The sequence below is a fragment of the Myotis nattereri genome (genome assembly GCF_964212035.1).
Source record: "Myotis nattereri genome assembly, chromosome: 1".
Classification (NCBI taxonomy): domain Eukaryota; kingdom Metazoa; phylum Chordata; class Mammalia; order Chiroptera; family Vespertilionidae; genus Myotis; species Myotis nattereri.
The window spans coordinates 111,177,894-111,193,725 of NC_138075.1; positions in this window are offsets into that span (position 1 = coordinate 111,177,894).

The window sequence follows — 15,832 nt, forward strand, 5'->3', positions numbered from 1 at the left end:
CCAGTGGGCCGCAGATCACCAGTTGGCGACTGCTGGCTCTAGCACAAAGTCTAAAACACACTGAATTCTCAGTAACTATAGTTCATCGTTTTTCAGTGTAACTTTAATTTAAGTTTTTATGCCTACTGGCCAACATCAGCAGAAATCTCTTTGGGGATAGAACCAGGAAGGATGAGATCTCCTAGGGCAGTGGTCGGCAAACTGCAGCTCGGCAAACTGCGGCTCACGAGCCACATGCGGCTCTTTGGCCCCTTGAGTGTGGCTCTTCCACAAAATACCGACTTTTGCACATGGGCCACGAAGTTTCAATTGCACTGTATGTGCGCGCCCACACGTGGTATTTTGTGGTATTTTGCCGGGAGCCAGTCCATGCTTGCTGTTTCAAGGGACCTGGCATATATGGCATACTGTTCTTAATATGTTTGCTCACCTTCTAGGCACTATGTGTTTTAACCAAGGTCGCCTCTCTGAGAAAGGTTGTTTCCCCAGGTAGGGATTTTCCCCTGAAGTTAGGGAGGGAATAAAATCCCTTAACTAAGTACCAGGAGGGTAATTAATCACTTTAACTACGAATAATCATGCTTAAGCTACATAATCTTTACTCCCTGGAATGGAGATAAGAAACGCCCTAACCTTTGGAATAGAGATTGATAGGATTGGAATCAACTGGTATAAATACAGATGTAACAAGACAGCAAGAGACAGAAGAGAGACCGAACCTAGGCACAGAACCTACACAGAACGTTCTCTAGAGACAGAAGAACTTCGCTGGAGAGAACATGGCAAAAGATCCTGGACAGAAACTGACCTCAGAACCTAGAGACAGAACCTAGCGAGAGAACATGGCAAAAGATCCTGGACTGAACCTGACTACAGAAATTGGCAAGAGAACCTGACTAGAACCTGGTGACTGAACCTGGCTGGAGAACCTGGACAGAACCTGGCTGGAGAACCTAGCGAGGGAACATGGCTACAGAACCTGGCTGGAGAACCTGGAGAACCTAGCAAGAGAACATGGACACAGAACCTGGCTGGAGATCCGAACCAGAACTTCGCTGGAGATCCAGAGCAGAACCTCTCTGGAGATCCAGACCAGAACTTGGCTGGAGATCCTGGCTGGAGATCCTGGCTAGGCTGCTGATCAACTGAATGTTGTCTCCGTGTCATTCCTTCTTCGCCGACTCCGTCCACACCTTTGGGAACCCCTGGACCTGCTGGGGCTGGACCCCGGCAGTATTTTTGTGGAAGAGCCACACTCAAGGGGTCAAAGAGCCACATATGGCTCACGAGCCGCAGTTTGCTGACCAAGGTCCTAGGGTCATCTGTTACAGGCTCCTGCCTCCTCTTGGCACTGGCCACACCTGTGAAAAGCATCAAGATTTTGCCTAGCCTGACTTAGTCTAGAGTTGTCTTCAGCCTATGGTGCATTTCACCAGGCCTACAACATGTTCTGAAGCTGTGGGAGTCTGTCATCCCAATCCTAAATTGGTGACATCATCATGGCCACAGATGGTAATTGTCTAACATAAACATTCTAGTGTTTCTTGGGCAAAGGATTCAGCATGCCTAGTACACCCCTGAAAAGCCAGGCCATACCTTTTGGACTATGAAAAAATTGCACATTGCAAAGCACCATTAAATTTCTGGAAACATAAAGAAAACATCAGAAAGACCAGACTCAATACTCTGACTCTCCTCATTGATACATCACATTGTGCTGCCTCAGGGACCACACAGGTTCTTGGGTCAGGGATGCAGAGTCTCCAACTGCCTCTCCCAGGCCAGGAATATACTGCTTAAGTGAGGTCAGAGTTAAGGCAACAACAACTTATATGTCCTCTCCACCAGGGAGAAGGGCAAAATGAGATTGCGTCCTTTTACTAATAAAATTACATAACAACCTCTTTCTACCCTCATTGACTGTATTTTTCCTTTCCCAGGGCCTCCTGCCTATGATAAAACCAAGAGCCCCAGGGGTGCATGCACAGTCCAATATATAGGTTGATCCTGGTGCTATGGCCTCAAGGAGAAGAAACCAGAGAGCTGCGGGCCAGCAAAGGCATCCTGTGATCTGCAGCTGAGTGTCCATGCCCTTGCAGGGCTGTGTGCAGTTTGGCAGGCTGGTGGAGTTAGTCCCTGTCAGTGGCTACAGCTGTGTTGGCACTGATAATCCAGCAGCATTTTCTTCAGGGATATGGGAGGTGGGAGCTTACACTGACCTGTGGTCACATTAAATCTCTGCAGACCTAAGGTTCCAATGCAGTTTTCTTAGCTCACATGCACACTCTCTGCACACGCACACATACACACTCACTCACGTAACCCTTTACCCTCCTCTAGGGCCTAGCCATCCATTTCTGCCCAGGAATGGTAGACCATACACTGCTTTGTTCTCATGTCCCCCAATCACAAAAGGGGTCTGGTAAAGAAGGTCTCTGGGAATTCCCAGGGCTTTCTATCTCAGGCCTCCTTCTCCTCCTGACTTTGCACCCTCAGTGCCTTTCTCTGCCTCCACCAGGATCATCCAGGTAAGAAACCCAACTCCCTCCACACTTTCCCAAGCAATGCACTCACCTGAGCATTAGTGAGAGATGCAGATTTTACTAAAGATCTTACAGAGCAGATAAGGAGGGCTCTATATTGCATACCCCAGAAACATTCTACGGACCTGTCTCCAGAACCTCTCTCTGTCTGGCTGACTCTCAGCAGGATCTTTCTTGGGCCCTTTTAACTCCAGCCCCAGCCTCTGTGGTTCCTCTCTCCTCCTCCAGAATCTAACCATCCCCACTCCAAATTCCCTCTTCAGCCCTCTGGGCTCCTATTCCCACACCTGAGCAAACAAGCCCAGCACTGGGCCTGGTGAATGGGAGGCCTTCCCAGTTTTCATTGATGACCCTAGAAAACAGCTTTAGATGCAGAAATTATCTTGTTCCACCTGATTCTGCTGGTTGTGACCAGAGTCCTTGTATCCCCACTCCCTTGCCACTGTGTCTTAGCACACCCTCTGGGTTATTTCCTGGGTCTCCCCAGCTACAATTCTGCCTCAGGTCCCAGGTTTGCCTCTTCCAACAGACTCGGGAAAAGCCCAAGACCCCTCATCTGTGCACTCGAGGAAAGCCCAAGACCCCTCATCTGTGCACTCGAGGAAAGCCCAAGACCCCGCCACCTCTGATAGGCCATATATCCATCCCTTCCTTGTTCCTAGTCTTGCAGGGGAGGGATGTGGGGGGAACCCAGACAGAGGACAGATCGTCTGAGTAACAATAGGAGTGGTTTGCCCTTGACTTGCCAGAGAACTGTACTGTGAGGACAGGATGGAAATGGAATTTGGGGACAATGTTTTGGCAATGAGTGAAGAGGAGCCATTTGAGTGTCTCAGCTAGAGTGGCAACTTTGAGAGTGGGCTGAAAGGAACAGCTATGAGAGCTCTTTCTGTGAAAAGTGTGGCAGGCCATGGAGCTAACTGGGTGTGGACAGTTGGAGTTGAGAGAAAGGAATGAAAAAAGGAAAGATTGACAGCTAGATAATTTGGATTTCAAGGGTCCAGGAGGGAGAGAAAAGAAAGCAGATATCAGGAGAGAGAACCAGAGGCAGAGAAACACCTAGAAAATAAGATGGAGATCACCTGGGCCTGGCTCCAGGCCAGGAGCCTGCTCTCTGGGGCAGCTGCAGGGCAGACCAGCTGTGTGCACCCATCCCTGGACACTAGAACCCTAGCTGGTGCCGCCTCATGGAGTGTGCATTCTTCTGGGGGTCAGAGGAGAGTCCTGAGGCCCTGGAGGGTTCCTGGTTTGCTCAGGGAGACAGTGAATGCAGAGGTTGGCTTTGAGCCCAGACCCTGGCCCTGCACCCTGCCTCTCTACCTTGACCTGGCTTGGCTTGCCTCTGAGCCTTTTTTCCAGGCAGATTCTGTTTGGATCTACTCACTCATATAACAGAACTGGGGCCTCAGTCCTCACTGGGGAGAGGAGGAGAGACAGCAGGCCCAGGAAGGGAGCCAGGCTGGAAGCCTTGGAGAGAGAAGCAGGGAAGGAGTGTGCAGGGAGCTTGGCCATCCCCCTGTGCTGCCTTGGGCTGGAGGATCCTTCCTGTGGCTTCCCCTAGAGTGAAGGCTCACTCAGCCTGGCCTCCTCATACACTAGGATGTTCCTACTTCCTCATCTATCCTCAGGCAGTTCCCCTGAGTGGGCAGGACAGAGTGCAAGTTGGTCCAACAGAACCCTCACTTAGGCCCAGCTTCCCCTTCTCTGACCTCCCAGGCCCATAGCCTGGAAGGTTAAATCTGCCCAAGAAAAGTTAGGCAAATATGGCAGAGCCAAGATTTTACCCTAAAAGTGTCTGACACTGGAGAACCAAGATGGTGGCATAGGTAAACACGTGTACTTGCTGCCTCTCACAACCACATCAAAACTACAACTAAAAGACAAAACAAATATCATCCAGAACCACAGGAAAGCTGGCTGAGTGGAAGTTCTACAACTATAAGGAAAGCAAAAAGCACATTGAGACTGGTAGGAGGTGTAGAGGTACAGAGGTGCGGGCTGGCAACTGGGTGTGATGTTGTTTTTTTCAATCGGGAGGGAGATACAAACTCCTGATTGCTCTAAACTCCAGTTCTGGGTGAGACTCTGGGGACCCAGAATCATACGGGGAGAAACTGGACTGTCTGGCATCGGGCTGGAACATGAGGGCGGCTTTCAGAGGTGCTTACAGCGATCATTGTTCCTGTGCGGGGGTGCAGGATGCTGAGACACGGGGACCTCCCTGGTGCAGGGCTGACTGGCATCCACTGCTGTTTGCTCTGCCCTGGTGATTCCCTGAGACCCTGCCCCACCCAATTTACAACCCCACCCAAGCTGTACCCAGCGGCTTTTGCATATGAATGGCCTATCCTTTGCAGCCTAAAACCTAACAAACTGCAGCTGGGTCAGAGAGTTCCAAAGCTTCCAAAAGAAGGCCCAAGGCTCAGCTTCAGCAGTCTGCCTTGCTCCACAGCTGGGCCTGATCTGGGCATTTCCAAACCCCAAACAAAGAGGAGGAATCTGCAGATTTCTCTGTAGCTCCTGCTGGGTTGCCTCAGGCAGTGGCTGACTTTGCACCTCCTTGGAGATCCAAGAGCCAGTGTACCCAGTTATCAGTGTGAGACCATACCATATTACAACTCTTCACATCCATAAGCGGCACCCTCAAGGGGCAGACTCAGTGAACACCAAAGCCCCACTGAAGCAAGCCCTGCCCCATAAGGGTGTCTCTAGCATAGCAGTTCTTCCATTGTAGACACAGCTGGTCCTCACAGCCAATTGGCCTGGAGGTCAATTCCTCCCAGTGATACCAACAGCAATCAAGGCTTAACTACAACAAGACTGTGCACCCAGCCCAAAAATGGGTGCTCCAAGAGTGTCCACCTCAGGTGATTGGAGAGGCTGAGCCACTGGGCCCTATAGGACACCTAGCACACAATGCCACTCTATCAACACAGGGAAGCAGCCAAAATGTGAAGACAAAGATAATTGTCACAAATGAAAGAAATGGAGGAAAGCAAACTACTAGATATAGAGTTCAAAACCACGGTTATAAGGTTACTCAAAAATCTTCTAGAAACCTCTGAGAAATTTAGTGAGACCCTAAAGGATATGAAAAAGGACCAATCAGAAATTAAGCATACACTGACTGAAATAAAAAATAATATACAGAGATCCAACAGCAGACTAGAGGATCCCAAGAATCAAGTCAAAGATTTGAAATATGAAGAAGCAAAAAACACCCAACCAGAAAAACAAAAAGAAAAAAGAATCCAAAATTATGAAGATAGTGTAAGAAGCCTCTGGGACAACTTCTAGCATACCAACATCTGAATTATAGGGGTGCCAGAAGAAGAGAGAGAGCAAGATATTGAAAGCCTATTAGAAGAAATCATGACAGAAAACTTCCCCTACCTGGTGAAAGAAATAGACTTACAAATCCAGGAAGCACAGAGAACCCCAAACAAAAGGAATCCAAAGAGGACCACACCAAGACACATCATAATTAAAATGCCAAGGGAAAAAGACAAAGAGAGAATCTTAAAAGCAGCAAGAGAAAAACAGTTAGTTACCTACAAGGGAGTACCTATATGACTGTCAGCTGATTTATCAACAGAAACCATGCAGGCCAGAAGGGAGTGGCAAGAAATATTCAAAGTGATGAATAGCAAGAGCCTACAACCAAGAGTACTCTACCCAGCAAAGCTCATTTTGAATTGAAGATCAGATAAAGAGCTTCACAGACAAGAAAAAGCTAAAGGAGTTCATCACCACCAAACCAATATTATATAAAATGCTAAAGGGTATTCTTTAAGAAGAGGAAGAAGAAGAAAAAGGTAAAGATAAAAATTATGAACAACAAAGTGACAACAAATACATATCTATCAACAAGGGAATCTAAAAATCAAGTGAATAAAAAATCTGATGAACAAAATAAACTGGTGAATAGAATAGAATAGGGGGCATAGAAAGGGGGTGGACTCACAATTCTCAGAGGGAAGGGGGTGTAGGGGGTGCGGGAAGAGATTAGACAACAATCTTCCACCTATGGACGAGGACAGTGTGGGGGTGGTGAGGGCCTGGGGTGGGATGGGAACTGGGTAGAGGGGAGCTATGGGGGAGGGAAAAAGATGAACATCTGTAATAATCTGAACAATAAAGATTAAATAAATAAATAAATAAATAAATAAATAAATAAATAAATGTATCTGACACCAATCTCTCCCCACCCACACCCTGGTTATGGCTCCTGGAGGCTGTAAGGCTACAGGCAGGAATGCACAAGCATGGGGGAAGCAAAGTGATCCATGGTGACAGTTCTCTGTCCTGTATGGGTTCCCCCCACATCCTCTCCTGCAAGACACAGGCTTAGGGGTCTACAGACTTATCTGGAATGGTCTGAGAGGTTATCATCTTCCCATGGTGAGGGTGTGCAGTGGGCATAACCTGGGCCGAACTGGGAGCACTGACAAGGGAATAGAGTCCTGGGGTGTTAAAAAAGCCTGTTACTTGCCGAAACCGGTTTGGCTCAGTGGATGGAGCGTCGGCCTGCGGACTGAAAGGTCCCAGGTTCGATTCCGGTCAAGGGCATGTACCTGGGTTGCGGGCATATCCCCAGTGGGGGATGTGCAGGAGGCGGCTGATCGATGTTTCTCTCTCATCGATGTTTCTGACTCTCTGTCACTCTCCCTTCCTCTCTGTAAAAAATCAATAAAATATATTTAAAAAAAAAAAAAAAAAAGCCTGTTACTATGGCCTCTCCACCCAATCTTACAGCTTGGCCTGGGTTCCATCTGGCCTGAAACAAACAGCCAGTGTCAAGACCCTGCAATCATGGGTCCTCAGCTGAACCCATGATCCCCATAGATCTCTAGACAATACTTCATCCACAGGAAGAACTCATTGCCATGTGCCTGGGATCAATTTTGTCTAGTGGCAATGAATGTCACTCCTTGACTGTCACTACTTGGTTTGGTTGAAATTCAATAACTTGCATTTCCCTCAGCATGTGGTAGTCAGAATTGCACAGGGATAGGACAGGGAGGATCCTTACAGGTCATTTTGTCCACTATTTCTCAACCCTTTTAAACTCCTCCTTCCCTTTGATAAACACAAAAACCTCACACTTGCTTTTAGTGTTGGTTGACATTTTTAAATGAATTTAATGCTATGGTTATAGTAGGCTGAATAATGGCCTCCAAAGATATCAAGTACTAATCCCTGGGATCTGTAAATGTTACCTTATTTGGAAAAAGGGTCTTTGCAGATGTGATTAAGGATCTTGAGATGGGGATATTACCCTGGATTATCTTGTGGACCCTAAATACTATCTCATGTATCCTTAGAAGAGAGCGGCAGAGGGAGATGCGACATACACAGAGGTAAGACAATATGACCATAGAGGCAGAGGTAAGGAGGTAAGCCAAGGAATGCTAGCAGCCACCAAAACTTTGAAGAGACAAGGAATGAATTCTCCTCTAGAGCCTCTGGAGGGAGTGCTGATGTGCTAAAATCCCTAACTTCAGCCTTCTAGGCCCCAAACCATGAGAGAATAAATTTCTGTTGTTTTAAGCTACCCGGTTTGGGGTCATTTGTTATAATAGCCACAGGAAACTAATACAATGATTTAAAACAAATCACATCTAATACAATGATTTAAAACAAATAAGCTCTTTGCGAATCTCAAAAGTCACCCTTGGAGGTACTGTCAGTCCCCCAGGATGACTCATGCACCCAAATTAAAGGGAAGAAAATGGGTCCAAATAAAGGTAGGAACTTATCCAAGGTCACAAAAGCAGTTATAAGCAGAGACAGGACTAAACCCAAGAAACTCAACTCTCAGTACTCCCACGGCCCCAGGTCACCTCTTCCCACCTTTTATTCCCCTATCTGGGGAGAGAGAAGGGTCTAGGAAGGCCTGAGGAGGCAGAAAAGTGAGATGGGAGCCAGGGTGGGAAGAACCTGGAACAGAACACTCTAGGGCTGGAAACTTATACAATAGGTGAAGATGTTCCAATATTTTTCTTACTAAACAGTAACTTCCAGAGACTGAGAGAAATATCAAATCTGGTTAATAAAGCCTTAAGGAAAAAGCCGTGTTTATAGATGGTGTTCTTTATAACCTGTTATTTAACCTACTAGGGCACTTGTCAGTCAAGAGAGGCATCTTGTGGGGAAACAGTGCAGAGGGAAGGCCAGAGGGGGCAGGCTAGGGAGTGGGGAAAGCCAGGGCCAGGGCTGTGAGGGGGATGGAGCACCAGCCTCAGATGCCTCAGAATCCTCAAACTTCTCAGCTCCGCTGGAGACTGGCCCTTGCATGAGCAGATGTGGGCAGATGTAGGCAGGCCTTAGCATGTATACAGATTACATGCATGTGTGCTCATAAGTACACACTCGACCCAGTCATATACACACATACTGTACACACACGAGGGCTGGAACCAAGCCATAATTTGTCAGTTGCCTTTGGGTTTCACTTTGTCCAAAAGCCAAATGGAGCATGTTGCCATGATTTGTTCCCCTGCTATCACAGCTCTTGAATGACCCTAGATCCCGAACATGAGGATATAACGTTGCTGGGAATCATACAGCTTCCTCTCTCAGAGGTCTGCTGCGGAGTCTACCAAGGACTCCCTCTGGGCCGGAATCCCACTCTTCTCCTTACTCACTGTGCTAGAGCCCTGGCATAGGAAATGCAGGCCCAAATCCCCAGGCACAGTCACCAGACCGAAAGGTGAGATCCTTTACACCCCACCCACACCATGCCTAATGTGGTATGGTCTCATACTGACCACTGGGTACACTGGCTCTCGGATCGCCAACATTTGGTTCTCGGATTTAGGAAATACTTGTTTCTAACTACTTTTAATGGGACAGAAACATTTTCTGCCTAGAGGGAGGGAGAGGGCCCAGTGCAGCAGCTGACCTGGGAAGTGGAGTGACCCAGGACTGGTCTTGCCCTCCTCCCTTAAAAGCTTGTATGGAGATAGCCTGGGCTAGGGCATAGGGCCTTACCCCCGGCTCCCATGGTTGGGGTGGTGGGGAGGGGGTGCAGCACCTACACACAGCCTACTCTCCATTCTGCTGTGTTGGGTGCTCACTGTCCACAGGCCTGTCTAGCTGCCAGGCTGAGAGCCTTGGGGACTGTGTTCAGTTCACCCTGACCACTGCATTGCCAGGCTGACCTGGACCAGAACATACCTAGTGAGTCCCTATCTTGGGAAAAGTGAGGGGATGCCTATCAGGGGCCCCCAAGTTCCACACAGACACTTCACTAGAAGCTCCCCGAGGTCCCTTCCCCTCCAGAATTTTACATTTTCAGTCCCTCCTGGTGACAAATGATGGACATTGATTTGAGCCAGTTACTAAACCCCAAAACTAAATGTTGGGGAAGGTGGGGAGCAGCAGGCCTCATGGAGACTGGATGTGACTCCTACACCACAGCCCCCCTCGTGGCCTCTCTTCTCTGCTGGCAGAGATTGGCAGCCTCCTTTCCTCATGCTAGCCTTCTCCACTGGCCAGAACCTTGTCCACCGGCTCCAGGGTTCCCTCTGCCAAGAGCTCTCTGCTTTTTATTGGGTTCTAGGTGTTTGTATTAGCCTTTGGTTCTCACTGCCCCCCATCTAGCTCTACATGCCCCTCTTCTTGTCTAAACCTTCCCCATCCTAAGGCTCCCCTGACCACTGCACCACTCCAGACCCTCCTCATGGCAGAATCTCCATGGCACTCAGGTTGGGCATCTGTGGGGAAGACTCATTTCCCCAACTGGTCCAGGCTCCCTTCTTTTAGCGACACAGTCCCCAGAGCACTCTAGCAGGTCTAGGCACCCCAGTGTCAGGAATACTTGACTCTCCTCCCCTGCAGGTCAGGAAGCACTGGAAAGAAAAAGCTATTAGTGACCCTGGAGACCAGCACTAATGGGAACCAGTAGAGCTAAGCCGGTATGGCCCCTCTTCCCAGCTGCCAGTGCCCCTGGGAGCAAGGAAGTCCCTGTACCTGTGACATCACACCTTCACCCATAAAAATAGCCAACACAACCTAGCAGCCTCAGTTCAGTCTGCTCTGTGCGGTGACAGGTTATGCGTGAGTCAGCCCCTGCCGGATGGATGGCATGCCTCCTTTCTGACCCAGCACAGGGCGATGTTCATCCATTGGTAGAGTTCACTGAAACCGGCAGAGACAGGAGAAGCAAGAAGACAGACAGAAGCAGAGTCCAGATTTTCTAAATTTAATTCTGGAAACTGGAGCTTGGCTGCTGTGGCCTCTTGCTCTGGCTCTGGATCTGGGCCTCTACTCCTGCGCCTGCCTTTATTCCTCCCTCCCTGAGCCTGTCTTGGCTGAGGGCATGCTCAGGGCTGTGGTCACGAGGCAGGAAAAAGGCAGCATGGCAGGGGTTTGAGGAAGATAAACACAGATTAGTCAAGGACCGTTAGACCCAATTACATCCCCAGAGAACCTGGCAGCGACATTTAGTCTTTGGGCCCCTAAACCAGACTTGCTGGACTCTACTGCCTCCCACAGGGTCTCCCCTGGCTCTGGCCACAGAGGACCCCTGGGTGCCCCTCCCAACTCTCTGAGTGAGTGAGGATCAGAGGGGGTGCCTCCCAGTCCTTCTGTGCTCAGCAAATAGCCTGGGATGAGCAGGGGCATCCCTATGCCTTCCAACCTGGGGGGAAACAGGCAGTGACAACTAGCAGTCTCGGATAACTTTGGGTCCAGGGCTCCCAATCCCTCTGTTCCCTAGCATCTAGAAGGTTAGAAACAGCAGTGGCCTGAAGAAACACTCAGGATAGCCCAGAGTGTGAGTGTGAGTGTGAGTGTGTGTGTGTGTGTGTGTGAATGTGAGTATGTGTGTATGTGTGTGTGTGTGAATGTGAGTATGTGTGTGTGTGTGAGTGTGAGTGTGTGTGAGTGTGTGTGAGTGCGAGAGTGTGAGTCTGTGAGTGTGCGAGTGTGTGTGTGAGTGTGTGTGTGAATGTGTGAGTGTGAGTGTGTGAGTGTGTGTGAGTGCGTGTGAGTGTGTGAGTGCGTGTGAGTGTGTGAGTGCATGTGAGTGTGTGAGTGTGTGTGAGTGTGTCCGTATGTGTGTGAGTGTGAGAATGTGTGTGTGTGCACGTGCGCACACACACATGCACAGACAGTTTGGGAGTCTGCATGTGCTCAGAGGTGAGTATGTGACTGAGCCTGGATGTGAGTGCTCAGTGGTGACGTAGAGTAGCTGCTGATAGTATATGGTGGGAGGGTGTCTGTGTGTGCCTACGAGTGAAAGCTGAGGAGGTTTCCTAGAGGGGGTGAAGGAGGCTCCCCACACATGCTAACCTTCTTTATTCTTTTCTTGTTGTTGTTAATAGTCACCTGAGGATATTTTTCCACATTGATTTTTGTAGAGAGTGGAAGGGAGGGGGAAGGGGAGAGAGAGAGAGAGAGAGGAGAGAAACATCGATGTGAGAAAGATACATAGATTGGTTGCCTCCTGTATGCACCCCCAACAGTGCCAGGGATTGAATCTGCAACCCAAGTATGTGCCCTTGCCCGGGAATCATACCCATGGCCCTTCAGTATGTGGATCAATGCTCTAACCACTGAGCAATGCCATCCAGGGCTAACCCCCTTTATTCTTATGTCCCACTTCTGTCCCTTCTGGCAAAGTGTGGGGCCTCATTACAGAATTATTTTTTCCATCAGAAAATTTGCTGAACCAAAATGCTGTTTGGCTTCAGCAAAAATTAAGCCCATTTCCTTTCCCAGAGCTCACCCTGGAGGAGGGTAGTGAGGAGCCCAGGTCCATGGGAGGCCAAATGGGGACCTTTAATTGGCAGGGGAAACCCTCCATCGCTGCCCAGCGAGCAGCCTCAAGCCCAGGAGGGGCTCACTCCTGCCTGCCTTTGTCTGTGCCACTTCTGCCTGGAATTTCTGCCTTGCCCACCTGCTGAACAACTACTCCACCTTCATGGGTCTGTGCACCTCCCATCTCTGCAAAGCCATCTGATTCCCTTCTCCGCCTGATGCCACAGGACCCACATCTTGTTCTGAATCCTCTGATGGTGACTCCAAACCTCTCCCCACAAACTGGTGTCTCCTTGCAGAGAAGGTTTTATTCAAGTCTCTAACCCTAGGGTCTGACACACAGTAGTGACTTTTTAATAGTTAACACATATTAGTCACCTACTATGCACCAGGCACTTTACAAGGATGCCTCTTTCATTCCTCAAATGACCTATGAGCTCAGTTATCTTTAGCACTCCCGTTTTATAGAGGCAACTGAGATTCACAGTGGCCATTAGAGGAGGTGGGCAGTGAAGCCACATCTGTTTGCCATCGCAACCTATGGTCTTCACTGTTACCTTGTGCTGCTTCCCTACAGAAAGGAGGCTCTGGGTTCAAGGTCAGGAGGCCCAAGGTCTATCATGACCATGTCCTTGGTTCTTTGTCACTTGAGGCCTTGGCTTCTCCATCCATGAATGGATGCTTCCAGCTTTAAAGATATATGCCAGTAGCCTGAAAGGCAATGATTGACATCTTGTTTCAAAGGTTGTTATCTCAGTTTTAATTCCAGCCTCTCTCTGTCTGTGGCCCCTGGAAACCTGGCTTGGGGTCTCAGACACTGCGGCTCAGTTCCCACTCTGCCCAGGCACCTCTGTGTGGCCTGCACCATTCAGCCCTGGGTCCGGTGACTAAGGCCAAGGGGACCAGCTGAGCTGGATCCAGAGCTGGCCTCCAGGGTTGCGAGACAGGCACCATCGACTACAGAGACCCTCTCTTTCTCCTGTCTCTAAGGGGCCTGTCACCCTGAGTGCCCCTAAAGCTCAGGCTGAATCCTGCACAGTCTCCCAGCCCCTCTAGGGGAGCCAGAAAGCCAAGTTCCTAGCTGGGTGGGCAGGACTATGGGAGGCAGTGCCCAGGTGCTGGCTGACTGAGTGCCCAGCTGTGCCCACACCACCCCCAGGCACACCCAGACAAGCCTGCTCACACCACCCAGGCCCAGACAAAGGAGCTCTGGGAGAATGAATCAGTGGGCCCTGAGCCAGTGGCACCTAAACAATTCCAACAGGGCATGACTCTCTCTTCCTCTCCCTCCTCTCCTCAGCTCCTTGTTGTCTCCTTCCCTCTCCCCCCTCCCTAGCCTTCTCTTCCCTTGTTTTCCTCTCTTCCTCACAGCTGCCTTGTAAGAACTCCTGAGGATAGATACTCACAGCCTCAAAGCAGAGGAAGGCTACAGGGTTGCAGCTGTGCTGTTTGTTCTCAATCAGAGAAATTCTCCCTGGAGACAGACAGCCTGACTCAGGTTACCTAAACCGCCATCTGTAGGGACCATGACCTTCTCATTGGCCTTTAACCTCTGACTAAAGTCTCAAACACATCTGGAGTTTGTTGAGTGGTACAGTCATCCACCACACACACACGCACACACATGCACACACACGCGAGCTCGTGCACGCATACATGCATGTGTACAACAGGCACACCCCACCTGATTAGACTACAGGCTGGGATGTTCAAGTGGATGTTCAAGAGATGGAAGGGTGGGTGATACCATGAGTGGACAAACAAGACTGGCTTGGCAGGTGAAGAGGTGATGGGTTGTAGGCTGGCAGTGAATGGGGGAACAGTCAGTAAATAGAAAGATGAAAACAAATGTTTTGTGTTGTTAGTACCTGGAGGTGCCAATGAACCCCCTGCAGGCGAGGCTGATCACATCCTCACACAGTGCTCATGATGTGCCAATGTGTGCACGGGAACCAAGAGGTTGGCTAAAAATTCATCACTGGTCAACTGGGGCAGCTTCCGTGATCCAGGTGATGTCTGAATAATCTCAGGTCAACAGGGTTGAAGGGTGACAGAAATTCAGTAAAGATATAAAGGCCACAGATGGGTGACAGGTTAGCCTAGAGCAGGATCCGGCAAACTTCTCTAGAAAGGGTCAGATAGTAAATAGTTTAGGCTATGCAGGCCACACAATCTCTGTTGTAACTACTCTACTCTGAGGTTGTAACAAATAAGCAGCCATAGATAATAGGTAACAAATGAATCAGTTGTGTTCTATTAAAACTTTATCTAGGGTGCTGAAATTTGAATTTTATGTAATTTTCTCATGCCATGAAATATTACTCTTCTTTCATTTATTTTCAATCATTTGGAAATATAAAAACCATTTTTAGCTCACAGGCTGTACAAACACAGGAAGTGGCTGGTTTGGGCCTGTGGACTGTAGTTTGTTGACCCCTGGGGTAGAGGGTGCCTGAAACAGATCAGGTCCCAGAGTGAGGCAGATGCATGAGGCCATCAGATAGTAAATCACACAGCCAACCCCCTGCCCAACACCAGCTCTAATTTAGGGTCATCCAGGGGTCTTCTGAAGATCTTCTCTTGTAAGATGCTTTTAAGGGATAAGATAGACCCCTCGGAAGTTCCATTTCCCGCCGTGAATTACTAAGCCAGCATCTCTGATGATAATTTGACTTCCCATGTTGCTTGCCTACTGGGAGAGACTCTGTTCTGCCAAGGCAAACATCCGCTCCACTTGAGTAGCATTTCTTATTACAAATTAATAAGTTGGCATCAGGGTATGTATACAAGCGTCAGTCCCTATGAGCTTGGTAAATGTGAGTCTAACAGAGAGATCCATCTCCTTAGCACCGGCTCCCCAAAGCAGATTCTGCAGCTCTAAGGCTGGCAGCCGAGTCCTTGGTACCTCCCAAGGTAGTACCACCTTGAGGAGCCTCCAGGTTACCAGGCAGGCTGATGGTGAGGAGTCACTGTACTGTGCTCCATTGCCTGCCTTTCCACTGTGTGGGGAGCTGGCTGGATGAGTGGCTGGATGTGGAAGGAGGACTGGCTAACTGGGTGAGTGAGCGAAGGGGTAGATGATAGATGGGAACTGGTGGGTGGGAGGACAGGTGAATGGGTGGACCCGATCTACAGATTTGTGCACACCAGAAAGAGTGGCCTTGGTGGGCACTGAGGGGAACAAGGCAGCCACGTGTGCCGCAGAGGGAAAGGTAGAGCCAAGAATTAACATGTGTTAAGCACCTGCCACATGTAAGCACTGAACACAGGGCAGTTCCCTCTCCGCTTGTCTCTTTTGTCCCCTCTCCCTGCCCTCATGACCTTAAACTCATGAGATTGACCTTCACAGGCCTTACCCTTCTGGCTCAGTTACTAACTTAGAGACAGCTTTCTTATGTTCTGAGGGCTTTCAGGAGCTGGGGGTCTTCTCCCACACCCTTTCAGCAGCTCCAGCCCTTCATTTATTTGCAGCAGATGCAAAGTGTTTTTGCCCCAAACCTTACTTGCTGGGGCAGAACCCATCT